The 23,037-nt window shown below is 42.3% G+C and overlaps 1 protein-coding gene across 17 annotated transcripts in view; it reads right to left on the reverse strand.

Annotated features, from left to right (window-relative positions):
- DLG1 (discs large MAGUK scaffold protein 1) overlaps positions 1 to 23,037 on the reverse strand; it is a 296,709-nt gene that overhangs the window by 209,176 nt on the left and 64,496 nt on the right. The window lies entirely within an intron of this gene.

A 23,037-nucleotide genomic window follows, 5' to 3' on the forward strand; every position in this document is an offset into this window, starting at 1 on the left:
CTCTTATAGAGCGAGGAGAAAAAAATGAGAGCGTAAAAGCGAAAATTGGCCCGGACAAGTGGATCATCATGAGGGACAAGTAGATTTTGCTCCATTTTAGCCCTGTGGACAAGTAGTTTTTTATAAAATTTTCACACCCCTGTGAGTGCTAATGTGACCAGTGTCCACGAATATTCAAAATCACCCGGCGGGCCCACCTCGTGTGCGCAATTTGTAGAAGAAAGAAGTGGACCTTCGGAGGGACAGAGTACCTAATTGAAGGTACGTATGTCAGAGACCCCACATCGGCCTCCTGATAACTCGCATTTTAACCGAGTGTATTGGGTTTAGTTTGGTTGAATGGGCTGACACTTTTTTTTAAGGAAAACACACCACAAAATTTGTTGCAGCAAAACTAACATACAAAGTGTCATTTAGAGAAGAAAAAAATGTACTAGCACTATATTTAAATGATTCCTGTTATTAGTCATAAACAAATGAACCCCTTAATGACAATGGACGTAAACGTACGTCATGGTGTGGTGGTACTTAATGCACTGTGTCATACATTTACGCTCTGCCATGACGCTTTCAGCAGCCAGGGACTAGCCGTAATGGCGGACATCCGTGATCGTGAGGATGTCTCTCATTAAGCCCTCAGATGCTGTGATCAATACAGATCACGGCATCATGGGCAGTGCGATACTTTAAATGGATGATCGGATTGCCCGCAGCGCTGCTGATGGGATACAATCATCCATAATGGCGGACGGAGGTCCCCTCACCTACCTCCGTCTCTCTCCTGGGGTCTTCTGCTCTAGTCTGAGACCGAGCAGATCAGAGCAGAAGATCGCTGATAACACTGATCAGTGCTATGCCCTATGCATAGTACTGAACAGTATTAGCAATCAAATGATTGTTATAAATATTCCCCTAAAGGGACTATTAAAAAGTGTAAAAAAAAAAAAAAAATATTATATATATATATATATATATATATATATATATATATATATATATATATATATATATATATATATATATATATATTGAAAACTCCCCTCCCCCAATAAAAATCACCAGTTTTTCCCATTTTAACTCAAAAAAAGAATAAAAAACATTAAAAATATTTGGCATCACCACGTGCGTAAAAGTCTCAACTATCAAAATATATTAATTTTCCTGTACGGTAAAAAAAAAAAAAAAAAACTGTCCAAAATTGCTGCTTTTGTCACATTTTATTCCCCCAAAAAATTTTGAAAAAAAATTAAGAAAAAGGTAAGATATAAGCAAAAGTGGTACAGATAAAAACTACAGCTGGTGCAAAATAAAATTAGCCCTCATAACGCACCGTATATGGAAAAATGAGAGTTATAGGTGGTCAAAATAGGGCAATTTCAAAAATACTATAATTTATTTTATTTTTTTTTAAAGGTGCACAATAATAGAAAAGCATACAACATTGGTCTCATTTTGATCGTATTGACCCACAGAATGAAGAAAATATTTCATTTGTACTGTAAAGTGTACAGCGTAAAAACAAAACCTTCCAAATTTTTGCTGAATTTTTTTTGGGTTTCGCCATACATTTTATGGTAAAATAAGTGATGTCATTACAAAGTAAAATTGGCGACGCAAAAGCCCTCATAAGGGTCTGTGGATGGAATTATAAAAGAGTTATGATTTATAGAAGGCGAGGAGGAAAAAAATAAAAATGCAAAAATAAAAATGGCCTGGTCCTTAAAGGGGTTATCCACCATAAGGTGATTTTAGTACGTACCTGGCAGACAGTAATGGACATGCTTAGGAAGGATCTGCACTTGTCTTGGGGCTAAATGGCTATGTTGTGAGATTACCATAATACTGTGAATAGCTTTTTGTGAACTGGTATTTCCTGTTTGAATTTTCTTTTTTGCCTACAATTCCCACAATTCCATTTTCCTCCCTCCCACACATCAGCCACCCCACCCATTGAAACATAAGTGAGCTGCATCCACTTAAAAGACCTGTCGTTTTTAAACAGAGTGCCTACAGCTGTTGCATTAGTTGCAGATTGATCCCTCCACCCATTGAAGCAGACAGGCTCCCTGTCATCAGCTGACTAGTAAGTCAGGTCTCGGCCGCATTGCAACCTGGGAAAAATCTGAGACAACAGTTATTCTGTTATAAATAAATATTGGGCTGCAAATAACATAAGAATTGTGAGAAAACCATCACACACAGGTACAGACCCTATATTATGAACTACACTAACTTTACAGCCCCTGTAGCATAGTCAAATAAAAAAAAATCATGGATCCCTTTAACCCCTTAAGGACCAAGCATTTTTCTGTTTTTACACTTTCGTTTTTTCCTACTCACCTTTTAAAAATCATAACCCTTTCAATTTTGCACCTAAAAATCCATATGAGGGCTTATTTTTTGCGCCACCAATTCTACTTTGGAATGACATGAGTCATTTTACACAAACATTTATGGCGAAACGGAAAAAAAAAATCATTGTGCGACAAAATTGAAGAAAAATACACCATTTTGTAAATTTTGGGGGCTTCTGTTTCTAGGCAGTACATTTTTCGGTAAAAATTACACTATCTTTATTCTGTAGGTCCATACGAATAAAATGATCCCCTACTTATATAGGTTTGATTTTGTCGCACTTCTGGAAAAAATCATAACTACATGCAGGAAAATTTATACATTTAAAATTGTCCTTTTCCGACCCCTATAACTTTTTTATTTTTCCACGTACAGGGCGGTTTGAGGGCTCATTTTTTGCGCCGTGATCTGAAGTTTTAATCGGTACCATTTTTATTTTGATTGGACTTCTTGATCGCTTTTTATTCCTTTTTTTATGGTATGAAAAGTGACCAAAAATACGCTATTTTGGACTTTGGAATTTATTTGCGTGTACGCCATTGACCGTGCGGTTTAATTAATGATATATTTTTATAGTTCAGACATTTACGCATGCGACGATACTACATATGTTTATTTTTATTATGGTTACATATTTTTAATATGGAATTTGGGAAAAGGGGGGTGATTTAAACTTTTAATAAAGAAGGGGTTAATGTGTGTGTTTTTAAACTTTTTTTAAACTTTTTTTTTTCTTTTTTTTTTTTTTACACTTTTAGTCCCCTTAGGGGACTTTTAGGAGGAATCATTTGATTCCTCATACAGATGAATGGGATTGCATACAATCCCATTCATCTGTGTGCTCTGCGCTCGATTGATAAAGCCTGGTCCTGCCAGGCTATCATTCAGAGAGCCGTAGCCGACCCAGGAGGAGAGGTAAGCCCTCAGGCTACCTCAGCAGTGGATCGCTCCCCCGCGATCGTGCTGCGGGGGAGCGATCCACCCCACTGGACCACCAGGGACTGTATACAGGCACCTTTAGACGCCGCTGTCAACTTTGACAGCGGCGATCTAAAGGGTTAATAGCCGGCCGCGGCGATCGCCGCATGTTGGCTATTAACGCCGGCCCCCAGCTACAGGAATCAGCTGGGGGCTGGCCGGTATGACGCGGGCTCGAGTCGGGAGCCCGCGTCATACCCCGGTAACGGCCATTGGACGAGTATAGACGTCCATGGTCGTTATCGGGTTAAGGCCAAAATGGACCTGGTCCTTAACCCCTTAAAGGAGAACTCTAGAATATAAAAATTGTCGCCCATAGTGGTGGCAGTAAAAAAATAAAGATGTACATACCTTCCTCCGCTCCCCCGGGGCCTCCGGTAACTGACTCCGGTCTCCGCTACGATCCACTTCCTGGTTGCCGGTGGTCGGATGAATCATACTGTGCTCAGCCAATCACCGGCAGCGAAGTCCGACTCGGCTGGCGATAGGCTGAGTGGCAGTGTGAAAACGCTTCAGGACACAAAATTCTTCACTACATCGGCACCTGCAGCCGGGGCCAAAAACGTCACACTGCCAGTAAGACTGTCCGACCACCGGCAACCAGGAAGTGGATCACGGCGGAGGCCGGAGCTGGTTACCGAAGGCCCCGGGGGAGTGGAGGAAGGTATGTACATCTTTATTTTTTTTTACTGCCGGCACTATGGGCGCCAATTTTTATATTTCGGAGTTCTCCTTTAAGGACCTACGGGTACGCCCTGACGCCCTGGTACTTAACCCCTTAAGGACCCAGACAATTTTCAGTGTAGGACCCGGCCATTTTTTATGTTCGTGGTAAAATTTTGTCGACACTGCAGTCTGCATGGAGCGGGCTCCCGACTCCTGCCCGCTCCATACTCTGCAGCCTGTGTCCTCCGAAGCAGAGCAGGGGAGATGAGAAGCTATGTATTTGTCTTCTCTCCCCTGCTCTGCAGACGTGCGGGGGGAGATGAGGGGGCGTGGCTTCTTGCTCCCCGTGCAGACCTGCGTCCTCTGCCTTCACTCCCCCCAGCTGTAGCTTCTAGCTTCGGAGAGCTGAGGGGAGGAGGCGCGTCTGCACGAGGAGATGCTTGCGGCGCTCGCAGGGGAGTATGGAGCGGGCTCGGGACTCCTGCCCGCTCCATACTCTGCAGTCCCCCGGCTGTTCTCAGTAGCCAGGGGCCGCCGCTAATAGCAAGCATGCGGTGATCGCCACGGCTGGCTATTAACTCTTTAGATCGCCGGTGTCAAACGCTTTGACAGCGGTATCTAAAGGCACATGTGAACGCTCCCTGGTGGGCTAGTGGGGTGGATTACACCCCCCCCCCCGAAGCTCGATCGCAGGGGGGCGATCCACTATGGAGGTAGCCGGAGGGCTTCCCTCCGCTTCCTCCTGTCCCGGCTCTGTCATTGATAGATCCTGGCTGGACCAGGCTCTATCAATGGATCGCAGAGCACACAAATTAATAGATTAATAGAGTTCAATAGAATCTATTGATCTGTCTGAGGAATCTAATGATTCCTCATAAGTCTAATAAAGTGTAAAATAAAATAAAAAAGTTTTAATAAAATTTTGAAAGACACACATTAACCCAGTGGTCTCCAAACTGTGCCCTTCCAGATGTTACAAAACTACAATTCCCAGCATGCCAGGACAGCCGTTGGCTGTCCGGACATGCTGGGAGTTGTAGTTTTGCAACATCTGGAGGGCCACAGTTTGAAGACCGCTGCATTAACCCCTTCCATGTTATAAGTTCAAAATCACCCCCTTTTCCTATATAAAAACATGCAAACATAATAAAAATAAACATATTTGGTATCGCTTCGTGCGTAATTGTACAACCTATGAAAATATAACATTATGTATCCCGTACGGTAAATGTAAAAAAATACCAAACCACAGATTTGCAATTTTATAATATCCCAGAAAAAAAAAGTTAAAAAGCGATTAAAAAGTCAGATCAATACCAAAATGATACTGATACAAAAAACTGATTATGCGCGCAAAAAATGAGCCCTCATACAGCCTGGTATGCGGAAAAATAAATAAAGCTACAGGGGTTAAAAAAATAGCAATTAAAAAAATTAGAAAAAGTTCAGAACTAGTAAAACAAGACGTAAACGATAAAAATCTGGTATTGCTGTAATCAGGCGGCCTAAAGTATAAAACTAACATGTTACCTCAACCACAAGGTAAATGGCATAGAAAAGAAAAACCACCAAAACTGCTAAATTATCTTTTACTATTTCAATTTCACTTCCCTTAATATATATATATATATATATATATATAATATATTATATATATATATATATATATATATTTATTTATTTATTTTTTTGGTTCAGAGAATATGTTATTGAAAAATTAAAAGCAGGGATGTGGAAATCCTATCGCCCGACGCCGGGGACAAGTAGTTTTGGACGCCGGGCAGGTGGAATTGTTTATAGATTTAGCCCTGTATCGGGCTAGCAGCGACAGACAGACTTCCCCCTTATTTTTCTTTAATGTCGGTGTGAGGCACAGGAGCGGTTGGAAGTCTGCACCTCACACCGGCGCTCAGAGTATGGAGGGGGCGGCGGCCTCCAGCTGACTGCAGAGCCCCCTTATCTCCCCTCCGGAGGATGGAGGACGGAGCTCAGAAGACACAGCAGGGTGAGAGAGAGGACGTAGACAGCTCCGTGCACAGCTCCATCCCCTCATCATCTGTCTCCACAGGACCTAATCCACCACGGGGAGGTTGCTAGTTTGCATGGGGAAAACACAGAGCGGGGGGGGGGGGGGGGGGGGGGGGTGAGTGGGAGGACGGAAATCTCACCTCACACCGGCGGTGACTACAGCTCTGATGTCCACTCATGGCCGGCTCAGGTGAGGAGGCAAAAATACAGGCGACAGGAAGGGTGGTTGTATATGTATGGCGTGAGTGTATGTGTGTATGTAATGTATGATGGGGGGGGGCAGCGGCAGGTGTATGTATGATGTGTGCATATGTATGGTGTATATCAGTGTTCCCCAACCAGGGTGCCTCCAGCTGTTGCAAAACTACAACTCGAAGCATGCCCAGGGCTGTCTGTGTGTGTGATGTGTATGTAATGTATGATGTGTGTATGATGTGTGTGTGATGTGTGTGATGTGTATGTAATGTATGATGTGTGTATGATGTGTGTATGATGTGTGTGTGTGTGTGTGTGTATGTGATGTATGATGTGGGGTGGGCAGCGGCAGGTGTATGTATGATGTGTGCATATGTATGGTGTGAGTGTATGTGTGTATGTAATGTATGATGTGGGGGGGCAGTGGCGGGGGGGGGGGTGTATGTAAGATATGGGGGCAGTGGCTGGTGCATGTATGATATGTGTATGCATGAATGTTTTGTATAGGAGCGGGACTGTCACATCGGGTATTAGGGCAGTTGTACCATCTAATTTTATTTATTTTTAGTGGCACCCAAACTAAATTGCACCCCCAGAATCCCCCCCCCTTCATACTCACCCGCCAACCAAGAGCCATGGATGCACACAAACACGCGCCGAACCAAAACTACAACTCCCAGCATGTTGGACCATAACCTAAACTGTAGAACTATAAAGTGTAACATGCTGGGAGTTGTAGTTTTGGTTCGGGGTCAGCTGCAAAACCATAGGCTGACATCAGGGCATGCTGGGTGTTGTAGTTACTAACTGCAATTCCCAGTATTCCTTGACACATCCTATAGCTCTGCAGCTGACACAAACCAAAACTACAACTCCCAGCATGTTACACAATAACCTTAACTGTACTACTATACAGTGCAACCTGCTGCAACACCCACACAATCATAGGCCTGTATCAGGGCATGCTGGGAGTTGTAGTTATCTAGTAACAATGCAACTTCCAGCATTTTCTGACACAAAATGCACCACATAAACTGGAGAAGCAGAACACACCCCTCCCCCCCCCCCCCCCCCCCCCCCCCCCACCCCCCCCCCCCCCCCCCCCACAAAGTGACACAAGTCCCTTGAGACTGAAAAATAGTGATTAAAATATTTTAAAAAGTGCGTATATATGTGAATAAGCCCCTTTCCCAATAAAAGTTTCCAATTTTCTTTAAATAAAAATAATGTACAAAAATAAACATAAGTGGTATCGCTACATGTGGAAATGTCAGACTATTAAATATAATGTTAATTAAACCGTACGGTGAACGGTGTAAATGTAAAAAAGAGTCCAGAATTGTTAATTTTTGGTCACTTCATATGAGAAATGTTTTATGGTGATCAAAAAGTTATATCTAGACTTTTCTGGGGCTTGGCTCGGATGTAAGAGGATCTACAGCTCTGCGGCCGCTAATAGCCTGGCATACTGCGATCTCCTATTAAACCATTAGATCAGCGCTGTCAGCAGTGTCTAAAGGATTTTATATCCATCCCTGGTGGTCTAGTGGGGGGGGGGGGGGGGGAATCAGACTATTTTGGTTGAAATTATTTCATCTACCAGGACAAGTGGATTTTCTTGAGGGACAAGTAGATTGTGTTCCGCTTTAGTCCCTTGGACAAGTAGTTTTTTTTTTAATTTCTACACCCCTGTAAAAGGTATCCTTATAGTAGGTAGTTATGGCTATTATAGGGCGAGGAGGAAAAAAATTAGAGCGTAAAAGCAAAAATTGACCCGGACAGGACAAGTGGATCGTCATGAGGGACAAGTAGATTTTGCTCCATTTTAGTCCCGTGGACAAGAAGTTTTTTATAAAATTTCCACACCCCTGTACAATATGTCTACTTTATGTTGGCATCATAAAGTTGACATGTTTTTACTTTTGGAAGACCTCAGAGGGCTTTAAAGTATAGCAGCAATTTCCGGTATTCAAAAAATTTTCAAAATCTAAATTTATCAAGGACCAGTTCAGTTTTGAAGTGGATTTGAAGGGCCTTCATATTAGAAATACCCCATAAATGTACCCATTATAAAAACTGCACCCCTAAAAGTATTCAAAGTGACATTCAAAAGGTTTGTTAACACTTTAGGTGTTTCACAGGAATAGCAGCAATTTGAAGGAGAAAAGTCAAAATCTTCATTTTTTACACTGGCATGTTCTTGTAGACCCAATTTTTGAATTTTTACAAGGGGTAAAAGGAGAGAAATCTTCCTAAAATGTGTAACCCAATTTCTCTCAAGTAAGGAAATACCTCATATGTGTATGTCAAGTGCTCTGTGAGGGCACTAGAGGGCTCAGAAGGGAAGGAGCGACAGTGGGATTTTGGAGAGTGAGTTTTTCAAAAATGGTTTTTGGGGGTCATGTCACATTTGAGAAGCCCCAATGGTGCTAGCACAGCAAAAAAATAACCCACATGGCATACTATTTTGGAAACTACACCCGTCAAGCAACGTAATAAGGGGTACAGTGAGCCTTAGCACCTCACAGGTGTTTGATGACTGTTAAAGTTGGATGTATAAATGAATAAAAAAAAAAAAAAAATACACAACACAAAAATGTTTGTTTTTCCCCAAATTTTACATTTTTTACAGGGGGTAAGAAAATGTCCACCAAAATTTGTAACCCCACGTCTTCTGAGTATGAAAATACCCCATGTGTGGATGTCAAGTGCTCTGCTGGTGCACTACAATGCTCAGAAGAGGAGTGCCATTGAGCTTTTGGAAAAAAGTTTGGAATGGAAGTCAGGGGCCAAAATGTGACCCCATTTTGGAAACTACACCCCTCACAGAATTTAATAAGGGGTGCAGTGAGTATTTACACCCCACTGGCATTTGACAGATCTTTGAAACAGTGGGCTGTGCAAATGAAAAATTAAATTTTTCATTTTCACGGACCACTGTTCCAGAAACCTGTCAGACACCTGTGGGGCGTAAATACTCACTGCACCCCTTATTACATTATGTGAGGGGTGTTGTTTCCAAAATGGGGTCACATGTGGGGGGGGGGGGGGAGGCCATTGTTCTGGCACTATGGGGGCTTTGAAAACACACGTAGCCTTCGATTCCAGACAAATTTTCTCTTCAAAAGCCCAATGGAGCTCCTTCTCTGAGCATTGTAGTTTGCCCGCAGAGTACTTTACATCCACATATGGGGTATGTTCTTACTTACTTGCTTGCTTTTTTTCCTATTTTCCCTTGTGAAAATGAAAAATTTAGGGTAACACCAGCATTTTAGTGAAAAAAATTATTTTTTTCATATTTCCATCCAACTTTGAAGAATTTTCATTAAACACCTGTGGGGTGTTAAGACTCACTAAACCCCTTGTTACATTCCGTGAGGGGTGTAGTTTCCAAAATGGGGTCACATGTGTTTATTTTTTTGCGTTAATGTCAGAACCGCTGTAAAATCAGCCACCCCTGTGCAAATCACCAATTTAGGCCTCAAATGTACATAGTGCGCTCTCACTCCTGAGCCTTGTTGTGCACCCGCAGAGCATTTTACGCCCACATATGGGGTATTTCTGCACTCAGGAGAACTTGTGTTACAAATTTTGGGGGTCTTTCTTTCATTTTACCGCTTGTGAAAATAAAAAGTATGGGGCAACACCAGCATGTTAGTGTAAATTTTTTTATTTTTTGCACTAACAGGCTGGTGTAGCCCCCAACTTTTCCTTTTCATAAGGGGTAAAAGGAGAAAAAGACCCCCAAAATTTGTAGTGCAATTTCTTGAGAGTACGAAAATACCCCATATGTGGCCCTAAACTGTTTCCTTGAAATAAGACAGGGCTCTGAAGTGAGAGAGTGCCATGCACATTTGAGGACTAAATTAGGAATTGCATAGGGGTGGACATAGGGGTATTCAACGCCAGTGATTATCAAACAGGGTGCCTCCAGCTGTTGCTAAACTCCCAGCATGCCTGGACAGTCAGTGGCTGTCTGGAAATGCTGGGAGTTGTTTTTCAACAGCTGGAGGCTCCGTTTTGGAAACACTGCCATACAATACGTTTTTCATTTTTATTGGGGGGACAGTGTAAGGGGGTGTATATGTAGTGTTTTACGCTTTATTACGTGTTAGTGTAGTGTTTTTAGGGTATATTCGCACTGTTGAGTTTCCCGCAGCTCAAACTTCAAGCAGGAAACTTACTGTAAATCTGCCCATGTAAATGTACCCTCCAGCTGTTTCAAAACTACAACTCCCAGCATGTACTGAGACCATGCATGCTGGGAGTTGTACTTTTGCAACAGCTGGAGGCACACTGGATGGAAAACCTTCAGTTAGGTTGTTACCCAACTCAGTATTTTCCAACCAGTGTGCCTCCAGCTGTTGCAAAACTACAACTCCCAGCATGTACTGATTGCCGAAGGGCATGCTGGGAGATGTAGTTATGCAACAGCTGGAGGTACACAACTACAACTCCCAGCATGCCGAGACAGCTTTTTGCTGTCTGGGTATGCTGGGATTTGCAGTTTTGCTACATCTGGAGGGATACAGTTTAGAGACCACTGCACAGTGATCTCCAAACTGTGGCCCTCCAGGTGTTGCAAAACTAAAAAACCCAGCATGCCCAGACAGCAAACTGCTGTGTGAGCATGCTAGAAGTTGCAGTTTTGCAAGATCTAGAGGGCTACAGTTTAGAGACCACTGTATAGTGGTCTCAAACTGTAGCCCTCCAGATGTTGCCAGGCAATTAACCGGCTTCCGTAGGATCCAGGGAGCCAGCCGCACGACATCGCCACCCTCCGATCACCGCAATCGATCGACGCCCACAGCCTCTCGGTTTCCCCGTTCTGCCCCGCCTATTGTGGGTGGGCAGAACGGGGAAACCGAAAGTTAATCCCCCCCCCCCGCCCCCGATCTGCAATTGGTCGTCGCATCTATACGGGATAGGAATCAGGGATAGGATTGTTGTCAATTCAGATCGGCGACTCAGGTCAATCGGGTTACCAGTCCGAGTCAGCAACAATCACCCTTGCCCGGCGGGCATCGGTGGTGGAGAGAAGGGGTGATCGGCGGTGGGGGGGGGGGGGGGGGGGGGGGGGGTGGCGGCAGTCCCGAGCAGCGGCGGTCCCCAGCGGTGGCGGTCCTGGCGTTTTTTGTGGAGGGATCCAACAGCAGGAGGTAATCGCTGTTTGCCTCCTGCTGTTGCCTAGCAACAACTCCCAGCATGCACAGCCAAAGGGCATGCTGGGAGATGTAGTTTTGCAACAGCTGGAGGCACAACTGCAACTCCCAGCATGCCCTATGGCTGTCTGGGAATGCAGGGAGTTCTAGTTATGTAGTTATAAAAAAAGTAGTGCCTTTAGCTGTTGCTTAACTACAACTCCCACCAAAGGCATGCTGGGAGCTGTAGTAGTGTGCCTCCAGTTGTTGCAAAACTACAACTCCCAGCATGTACGGTCTGTCTGTCAATGCATGCTGGGAGTTGTAGTTTTGCAACAGCTGGAGGCACACTGGTTGCAAAACACTGAGATCAGTAACAAACTCTCTGTTTTGCAACCAAAGTGCCTCCAGCCGTTGCATAACTACAACCCCCAGAATGCACGCACAGCCAAAGAGCATACTGGGAGTTGTAGTTTTGAAAGAGCTGGAGGTTTGTCGTGTCCCCAGCCCCCCCCCCCCCCCCAGAGTTTACAGTGAGTTTCTCGCTGCAAGTTTGAGATGCAGCAAATTTTCCGCTGCAGCTCAAACTCCCAGTGGAAAACTCGCTGTGAACCCCAGCCTGTGTGAATGTACCCTAAAGCCACTACACCACACTAAAACATAATAAGTTAAAAAAAAAAAAACACTACATATACACATAATTTTCGTTAAAGTGAAATGGCCCCCGATGTGAAAATGAATTTATTTTTTTTTTCACTAAAAATGCTGGTGTTATCCCAAATTTTTCATTTTCACAAGGGTAATAGGAAAAAAGCCCTTCAAAATTTGTAACCCCATTTCTTCTGAGTATATAAATACCCCATGTGTGGAGGTGAAGTGCTCTGCTGGCGCACTACAGGGCGCAGAAGAGAAGGAGCGCCATTGGGCTTTTGGAGAAAGAAATTGGATGGAATTGAAGGCAATGTGCGTTTACAAAGCCCCCATGGTGCCAGAACAGTGGAACCCCCCCACATGTGACCCCATTTTGCAAACTACACCCCTCACGGAATGTAATAAGGGGTGCAATGAGCATTTACGCTCCATTGGTGCCTGACAGATTTTTGGAACAGTGGTCCATGAAAATGAAAAAGTTAAAATTTTCTTTTGCTCAGCCCACTGTTCCAAAAGCCTGTCAAACGCCAGTGGGGTGTAAATGCTCACTGCACCCCCACTGGCATTTCGGAAATAGGGTCACATGTGGGGGAGGGGGGGTCAACTGTTCTGGCACTATGGGGGCTTTGCAAACGCACATGGCCCCCCAACTTGAATTCCAACCAAATTCGCTCTCCAAAAGCCCAATGGCGCTCCTTCTCTTCTGAGCATTGTAGTTCGCCCACAGAACACTTCACATCCCCACATGGGAAATTTCCATACTCAAGAAACTGGTTTACAAATTTTGGGGGGGCATTTCCTCCTATTATCCCTTGTAAAAATGTAAAATTTGGGGGGGAAACTAGCATTTTAGTGAAAAAATTTATTAATTTACACATGCAACGAAAAGTCGTCAAACACCTGTGGTGTGTTAAGGCTCACTGTACCCCTAGTTACGTTCATTGAGAGGTGTAGTTTCCAAAATAGTATGCCATTTTTTTTTTTATTTTTTTTTTGCGGTTCTGGCACTATAGGGGCTTCCTAAAAGTGACATGCCCCCAAAAACCATTTCAGAAAAACTCACTCTCCAAAATCCCATTGTTGCTTCTTCCCTTCTGCGCCCGCCGAACACTTAACATCCACATATTAGGCATTTCCTTACTCGAGAGAAATCTACAAGAACATGCAAGTGTAAAAAAATGAAGATTTTGAATTTTCTCCTTCACTTTGCTGCTATTCCTATGAAACACCTAAAGGGTTAACACACTTACTGAATGTCATTTTGAATACTTTGAGGGGTGCAGTTTTTATAATGGGGTCATTTATGGGGATTTCTAATATGAATGCCCTTCAAATCCACTTCAATACTGAACTGGTCCCTGAAAAATTCAGATTTTGAAAATTTAGTGAAAAATTGGAAAATTGCTGCTGAACTTTGAAGCCCTCTGATTTCTTCCAAAAGTGATGAAAACATAAAGTAGACATATTGTTTATGTAAATCAATATAATATATGTGAAGATCGCACAGGTCTAAAAACTTTGGATGTTTGTGTGAGTGTTGGCTGCTTATAGTTCCTCAACTATTTGGGCTGCTTCTAGCTACTTTACACTAACTTAATGGAATACAATAGCGTGCTCTACTGTGCTATTGTGTCCGGGTTAATTTGTGTAAAGCAGTCCAAACGTAGTCACTAGGAAGCTACATCCCCTCACTGAACTAAATAAGGACCAATGCAGTACGCCACAGTATACATCGGTATTCCTTTCTTGGTGGGATGCCAGTGAACACGCAGTGTGATCCTAGCCTTATTTCTCTTAGAGGGATTGTGGTGGAACTAATGATGTACCTTCCCGTGTGTCACTGTATTATTTTACCTGGCTGTAGATATGGCTGCTGCTTGGTACTTGTGAGGCTAGAAATCCTTAAAAAAGGTACACAGACAAGGCAGGAACACACCACTGTGGTATGTGGTCTCTGTTCACAGTAGAGTTTAGGTCATGCCTGTGTAGCTCTCTTAGCCAGTGCCTGCATCCCTGCCTACTCTCCTCCTCTTCAGATGCAATAAGCAGGACTTTCCCCCTCCCCTCTTCAACATTGAGCAGCGCTGTGGAGAGGAGGGACTTTACCCCTTCTCTCCCTCATTGCGGCGGTCCGCTCATCACTTTGCAGTCAACTGAAGGAGCAGTGTGTCAGCGTGCCGCATAGCCAATTGCCAAAACTCTGGTGTGCATCCAGAGTCTGGACAACTGGCGTCCGCAGTCTGGATTAAGACCATGGTTCCCCACAGTGGAGGACCCTTGCCCTAGAAGAACCTGCCACTGTGGACATTTGCAGATCTTAGCGATGCCTGCTACTTCCTTGCCTTCAAGAACCTTTACAGTCTTGTCCTTGGTGTTGCAGTTTCAATGTTAAGGAATGTAGTTAATGAACAGAAAAGTTGAAAAGAATAACTATATAAAATTGTAACAATGCCATTTTGCAACTAGATACTTTGTGGTCAAGACTAGAATTTACCAAATCTACAGAAAAAATTGCGAAACCTGAATGTGATGCATAGGCTTTCGACTAATATAGGAGGGTGATTGATAGGTCAGGAGGTGTGCATGCCTAAATATTCTCACACGGACTATATCATCATGCCGGTCACTCCCATTATTAATACAATGTTCACACCCATCTGACTGATTCCCTGAATTGTCAAACTATAAACCCAAATATCAGGGTACCCTAAACTATAATATTTTTATATTATTTTTCTAAAGGCAGAAAATAAAATTATTACAGCTATAAAAAGGCATAGATTTGTACTGCAATTTGTGCTATTACCCAACTTTAAACTTAATTTATCAGACTGACAGACCACACCTAATTAAACTCACTGTCTCTTGAAAAATTTATTGTAGAACTGTAACAAGCACATGTAAGATCTGCTGTTAGCATTAAATAGAATATATATGACTTAGAAGTGGATTAATTTGCAATATTACAGCAGGAAAATAGAACACTAAACAAGGAACAAATAAACTTAAGGATACATAGCGACATAGTTTATAAGGTTGAAAAAAGACAAGAGTCCATCAAGTTCAACCTAAAACCCTACTGTGTTGATCCAGAGAAAGGCAAAAAACCTCATGAGACTGAAGCCAATTGCCCTATGACAGAGGAAAAATTCTTTCTTGACCCCAATATGGCAATCAGAATAAATCTTTGAATCAATGTTCTATCCACATTAATCTAGTGTCCATAACCCGTAATATTATATTTTTTGCAGAAACATCCAGACCCCCCTGAACTAGATTATAGCATCAGACATCACAACATCATGTGGCATAGAGTTCCATAGTCTCACTGCTCTTACAATAAAGTATCTCTGACTGTGATGCTGGTTAAAGGGGTATTCAGGGATCTACACTTTTATATACAATGTCTGATCACGGGGGGGGGGGGGGGGCCTGCGATCCCCCTGCAGCACCCGCATTATGTGCGGAGCTGCGTCTCCAGTGTCTGAAACGTCTGTGTTTCCGAGACTGGAGACGTGACGTGACTCTCTCCTAGGAATGTATCCACCTTTTCCAGCCCACTGGAGCATCTGAAAGCTGAACCAATATATGCAGACTAAAGTCAACAACTGCCGAGCCGAGAAATTGGTGACGAATCGAATCACTGTAACTTCACTCATCTCTAGTTGGAGTGACAATAGTATGGACATATAGGCTTCTTTATTTCCAGCACTATATAAACAAATAGGAGTTTAAGCAGATTATGTTAATGCAAAAATCCTTTTATGAGAGTCCTATTTTATTTACATCAATATATGTTCTTATTAAGAGAAAGATCTGGATTGTTACTCCAGACTCCACACATTCTACTGACTCTCAAATATGCAATTTCTACATTGTTTTTTAGACCATAACTAACAAATACAGCATTATACTGCTGTAGCTGTTGAACTGTAGGCTACCACAGTAGATGTATAAAATGTAAGCCAAGGCAGTATATAAATCATGCAGTAGAGGGCAGCAAAGCTACTTGTATAAAGCTGAACATGTAATAAAGGGGCAAGGTGCATGGTGTTCTTTATTCAATCCAGTGCTCAGGCAATGTTCACTCATGCATGTATGGATCTGTGTAAGAACAAACTATTCTAATCATTTTCCGGCAGGTGAATTCATATTACCTGTAACTTCCATGGATTAACAATAAGACATTCTAAATAAAATAGCGTTATTAACCACTGTAACGTACTCCTATTCCATATAACCATGTTTTTGAAGCCTTATACTATGTTCAGTAATAACGGTAATACCACAAAATGTCCAGATTCAGGAATATCCAGTTACCTTTCTAAAAACCCTGAAATTCAGGCACAATTGAGTTAAAGGGGTACTCTACAGTGGAAATTCATATAATATATATATATATATATATATATATATATAATATATATATATATATATATATATATATATATAGACAAAGAATAAGTCAGCCAGCACTTTAGTTGATACCAAACTATTATATGGACCTGGCCTACAGGTGCACGCTACTAGGCTAAATATACAGCAACAGAATAATGCAGCAGCACACTGCCGGCACAAAGATATAGGTGAAACATGAAAATGCAGTTAAAACATGGAGAGCTATACAGCTATGGTGTAATAGATGCAAATGTGAAACTATGAGATAGTGAGGCACTTAGCTCGCAAATTTGTCTCCGCCGGCGTTCAAATAGCTTGGACCGTCCCACCGCGATAAGGTGGCCTCATTGGGACGGACCCTACACTGTGTATATGCCTCTGTGTGAACAGTTCAGTAAGCATGGCAGGATCTGGAACATCCAAGACACCTTATATACACACCTGCATTTTCATGTTTCACCTATATCCTTGTGCTGGCAGTGTGCTGCTGCATTCTTCTGTTGCTGTATATTTAGCCTAGTAGCGTGCACCTGCAGGCCAGGTCCATATAATAGTTTGGTATCAACTAAAGTGCTGGCTGACTTATTCTTTGTCTGTATTGCACATACGGGGGAGTGGCTACCTCCATGTTGGCCTTGCACCCCACCCACCTCTATCAGGTGTGTATATAAGGTGGCTTGGATGTTCCAGATCCTGCCATGCTTACTGAACTGTTCACACAGAGGCATATACACAGTGTAGGGTCCGTCCCAAGGAGGCTACCTTATCGCGGTGGGACGGTCCAAGCTATTTGACCGCCGGCGGAGACAAATTTGCGAGCTAAGTGCCTCACTATTTCATAGTTTCACATTTGCATCTATTACACCATAGCTGTATAGCTCTCCATGTTTTAACTGCATTTTCATGTTTCACCTATATCCTTGTGCTGGCAGTGTGCTGCTGCATTCTTCTGTTGAGATATTATATATATATTATATATATATATATTAATATATATATATATATATATATATATATATATATTAATATATATATATATATTAATATATATATATTAATATATATATATATATATATATATATATATTAATATATATATATATATATATATATTAATATATATATATTTATATATATATATATATATATATATATATATATATATATATATATATATATATATATATCTGGGGCCAGAAAGTTTTGTAAGTTACTTCTATATAAAAATCTTAACCCTTCCAGTACTTATCAGCTGCTGTATGCTACAGAGGAAGTTATTTTCTTTTTGAATTTCTTATCTTTCTGTCAGCAGAGAGCACTGTGGTCAGACTGGAAAGAAATTAAAAAAGAAAAAAGAACTTCCGCTGTAATACACAGCAGCTGATAAGTACTAGAAGGATTACAAATTTTAAATAGAATTTACAAGTCTGTTCCACTTTCTGGCACCAGTTGATTTAAAAAAAAAAATAAAAAAAAGGATTCCAATGGAGTACCTTAAACATTCAGTGTTCTACCAGACACAAGCAACAATAAGGGGTGTCTGACAGTGGCTTATTCTAATATACCTACTGTAATGAATATACCAACCAAGCTAATCTAAGCATCCATTTCTAAAGAAAGTCAGGAGAGATAGCTGTCTGCTCAGCACTCCCTAACATTTTGGTGCAATATAAAACACAAATGAATAACCGATCAACTGTCTAGTAGTGCCTCTGTGCCATACCTCTAAATAAATATACAAAAATACAAGACCAACGATCGGTAGCAGTGCAATTTAAATATTCAAATAAAATCATCCATTATTCTCATTAACTACTGAATGTTTGACTAGTTGCTGTAAAATACTCAACCTAAGAAAAGACAAATATACCGTGGGTAAAATTATACACAGAACGTTACGTAAACTCTAATGAACATAATATTTTGCACAGATACGATAAATGGTGTAGCACTCAATGGATCCAAAAAAGTGAGGCGATTTATTGAACTCCTGTCCCAGTAGCATCCTTTCAATTCTCTATTGAAATAATTTTAAGCAGAGTGATATACATCATAAGGGGTTTTCATATCCAGCCATGCAATAGAATACAGAGCACTTGTGCCAGAAATTACAATTCATCAAGGAGGATTATTATAAAAGTACAAAAATAAAATTAATTACGTAAATAATTCACACAGTGAAAATACATTATACATACAGTGTGTAATTCATAAAGCGCATCAAAGTGCGTGCGTACATATTTAGATAAATATGAAATACCTGAAAATGCCCCAGTAACTAATCCTATATTTAGTCACAGGTCTGCACACACTTATAAATTCATTGTGGGGGAAGTTGACCAGTTGCCAATAGCAACCAAATTGTTTATTTTTTATTTTTCAGAGGCCTTTTAAAAAATGGGCAATTTTTCTACAGCTCAGGTTATGATAAACCTCCCCCATTAAGCATAAGGTGGAACAGGGAAGAATCACCCTGCATCAGACAAGGCAGCACTTGCATGGGGTAAAATGCACTGCACCTGTGCATCCATACTAGAACCTAATAAGCTATTTGGGACATGTGTGCAATAGATTAGTAACCAGAGATGCTTCTGTCCTGTGTCTATCATGGCACAGTACAGCAGAATCAGTGCTGCAATTACCCCATAGAGAGTTGGGTGCAGACATCAAACCTGGCTTCTACCACTATGCCACACACCTACGCTATATAGTCAGCACAGCACAGTATAGATCATCAACATTAAGTGGACATATTAAAGGGGTATTCCACCGCTGGACATTTTATCCCCTATATAAGGGATAGGGGATAAGATGCCGTGACCGTGGAGGGTCGGGCCTCTGGGACCCACCGCGATCTCCGGCCCGGCACTGCGGCATTCTGAACATGGAAGCTTGGAGGCTTCTGAGTTGTGACTTCATACCACTCCCCCTCCATTCATGTCTACGGGAGGGGGCTTGAAGGCTAGTACACAACCATCATGCCCCTCCACAGACATCAACATCCCAACATACAAATACAAGCTTAAACAGTTGGTGATAATAAACCTCTAGTACAGGCCATGGATCTCAACCCTATCAAGGGCAGAGAACACCCACATCATGAGGGCACAGAGGCATACCCAGGTACCTTGTGTACAAGTACCCCTCCGGGAGATCACCTACAGTCACGTTCAGAGAGTGTGCCTGCAACAGAGCAGAGCCAGAACCCCAACATTTATACTTTAAGCATATTCTGGTATAAATTGGTCTGTGGAAAACATGACAACTAAAAATTATACATTCATTGGTAGATCAAAAAGTTATGTCAAGGATGTCTCATGGCCTTATGCAAAAGGTAAAATAATACCATGCAAATTTTGCAGTCTGTTCCAACACACCCCTCCTCCTCCAGACATCATTATTATAAAAATAGATGGGAATCACTGGTGACTTAAAGGAAAACTGTCATATGTTTTGTCCCGCACTATCCACGGGTACCTTTGGATAGTGCGGGAGACACTGAACATTTTGAGTCCTACCTTGCCCGGATCTGCTGCGCCGTTTGCCCGTTATAGATGGTTTTCGGTATATTCAAATTAGCTGCTAACTGGCACGGGCGGGATTACTGCCTTCAACTGGCACTGACGTAACCGTCGCACGGCCAGCAGCACCGCCCGGCTAATGAATATTCATACGTTGTCTTGCACTCTCCGTCTCATCTCGGCCGAGTCCTGGACGATACTGCGCATGTGCTGTATTTCGTACTATACCCGGAAGCTGTCTTCAGCAATGCTGAAGACAGCTTCCGGGTATAGTACGAAATACAGCACATGCGCAGTATCGTCCAGGACTCGGCCGAGATGAGACGGAGAGTGCAAGACAACGTATGAATATTCATTAGCCGGGCGGTGCTGCTGGCCAGGCGGCGGTTACATCACAGTGCCAGTTGAAGGCAGTAACCCGCCCGTGCCAGTTAGCAGCTAATTTGAATATACCGAAAACCAGCTATAACGAGCGAACGGCGCAGCTGATCCAGGCAAGGTAGGACTCAAAATGTTCAGTGTCTCCAGCACTATCCAAAGGTACCCGTGGATAGTGCGGGACAAAACATATGACAATTTTCCTTTAAATTCTTCTCTACATTTCCATGCAGATTTTTCATTCCAATATGTTATCTAAGCAAAAGGGAAAAATGGCCCCTCCTAGACATGTTCCTGGCAGAGTACCCTGACAATGTAGTATAGGTGTGCAGCATAGCAGAAATGAGCTTTGTCGTCAACAGCCGTCTCTCTGTGTCTAGTGGGGTAACCGCGTAAACCTACTGTGCTGTATGGTGCCACTATAGACAAAGAGGAGAAGAGCACACGTCCCAAATAACCCAATAGGTTCTAGTAGGGTTGCATAGGCACAGTGGTGTGTACCCCATGCTAGCACCACCATATTAAAGGAGTACTCTAGTGTAGAGTATTCCTGCTCCGTCCTGCCCAGGCTGCAAAATAAACCATCACTCACCTCCCCGGGTTCCCGCAGAGCGCCACGACAGCTGATCGGTCCTCCCGTCCATCCTCTTCATACTTGCGGGTGTAACGAAGCGTCACATGGCGCTCAGCCTATCGCCGGCCGAGGCAGAACATCGCGGCGGCCGGTGATAGGCTGAGCGCCATGTGACGCTTCGTTATACCCGAAAGTATGAAGGAGATGGACCGGAGGACCGAAGAGCTGTAGTGGCGCTCCGCAGGAACCCAGGGAGGTGAGTGATGGTTCATTTTCATTTATTTTGCAGTCCGGGCAGGACGGAGCAGGAATACTCTGCACTAGAGTACTCCTTTAAGTTTCCGATGCAGCGTAAGTGATCCTCCCTCGTTATACTCAAAAGAGAAGATTTATCAAAACCTGCGCAACGGAAACGGGGTGCAGTTGTCAATAGTAACCAGTAGAGATGAGGGAAGTTACAGTAATTCGATTCGTCAAGAACGTCTCGGCAGTTTCTGACTTTAGCCTGCATAAAATTAGTTCAGCTTTCAGGTGCTCCGGTGGCTGGAGACTCTCTCCTAGGACTGTATCCACCTTTTCCAGCCCACCGGAGCACCTGAAAGCTGAACTAATTTTATGCAGGCTAAAGTCAGCAACTGCCGAGCCAAGAAGTTTGTGACGAATCGAATTACTGTAACTTCGCTCATCTCTAGTAACCAGCTTGATTTCTTTCATTTTTCAGAGGCATTTAGAAAAAATAATAATAATAATTATATATAAATAAAGCAATCTGATTGAATTCCACAGTAACCAACGTATGCACTTTTTAAGGATTACACGCTGTGGAAATTTACATAATGATTTTTGTAATTTTTATGATAATCTTCCTTGATAATTTGTAATTGTTTGGCGCAAATACACTTTATTAATCTATCACGTGACTGGGTATAATGATGTAAACCATTCTGCTTGAAAATTCTAAGGGTACGTTCACATGTGCATATGTTTGCTGCAGATTTGCTGTTGCAGATTTTGCTGCCCATTGACTAATGGGTAGCAAAAAATACACACGTGTGAACATAGCCTAAGGGTAAGGTCACACATACAGAATCTGCTACATATTCTCGCTGCATATTTCTGAAGCCGGTTTTTACTACCCATTGAAGTTAATGGTTGGCAAAATCAGCTGCACAAAATATGCAGCAGATCCTGTTCATGTGAACGTACCCTAATAGAGAATGAAAATGTTGCTGCTGTGACAAAAGTTTGATAAATGCCATCACTTTTTTGGATCCCTAAGGTGTTTTGCTACTTATCTCTAACTTGCTGAAGTAGTGTACTGTGTTACATTTTTGTTTTTTATTTGTTGTTTATTTAACATATAGCTCAGCTTTAAATTTTCCTGCAGATGGTCACATTGAAGGAGATGCTAGAGCAAACAAGGAAAATGTGCAGGTAGTGAAGGTGTCTCTTAGTAGTACATAGGCTATGTTTACAAGCACCAATGATTTGTAGTAGTAGCAGCTATGCATTTCAACTGATCATCATAGCCACTTGATCACAAATTCTGAACCAGAAAGGGAGAGAAAGTCAAAAGGGTTTATGCACACGTAGTGGTCATGCACGTATTGGGCAACCAGTTTCTTACGCTTGCCATGATCGCTGCAATTTTCCCCCAGAGAAAAAATTGAGGCAAAGAGCATGAAATGACCACAAAGGGGATACCATACAATTTTTAAACCAAGGTAAGGCTTGGAAAAAAAAAACGCATCAAACATGCACATGTCCAGGCAGCCTTCATAGACTTACGCATAAATATTAATATTTTGTAGCATTTCTTTTATGGTGTTCCTGGAGACCTGTCAAAAAGAGTGACTGCCTTTAAAAATATCAAGTTATGTTCACACTACTGTTGTGGTTCTTGTTATAAATGGAAAACATGAATCAGTGCCAGATCAGTCACATGGCGTCAACCGATGGACCACTTTAAATTACAATGCTGTCCATAGGGTTCCGCCATGTTGCCCGTCAATCTAATGGTAAGAACAGCACAACTGACAGCCTCAAAACGGAAGTGTTCACAGCCTTTGCCTTCAATAAAAAGTGCTCCTTCATATGTGTACTCCCACAGGCATCTTTCGCGTGTACTTTTGGCACTTCATTTGTCATGACA

Source organism: Hyla sarda, chromosome 3 (genome assembly GCF_029499605.1).
Source record: "Hyla sarda isolate aHylSar1 chromosome 3, aHylSar1.hap1, whole genome shotgun sequence".
In the NCBI taxonomy this organism is placed as follows: domain Eukaryota; kingdom Metazoa; phylum Chordata; class Amphibia; order Anura; family Hylidae; genus Hyla; species Hyla sarda.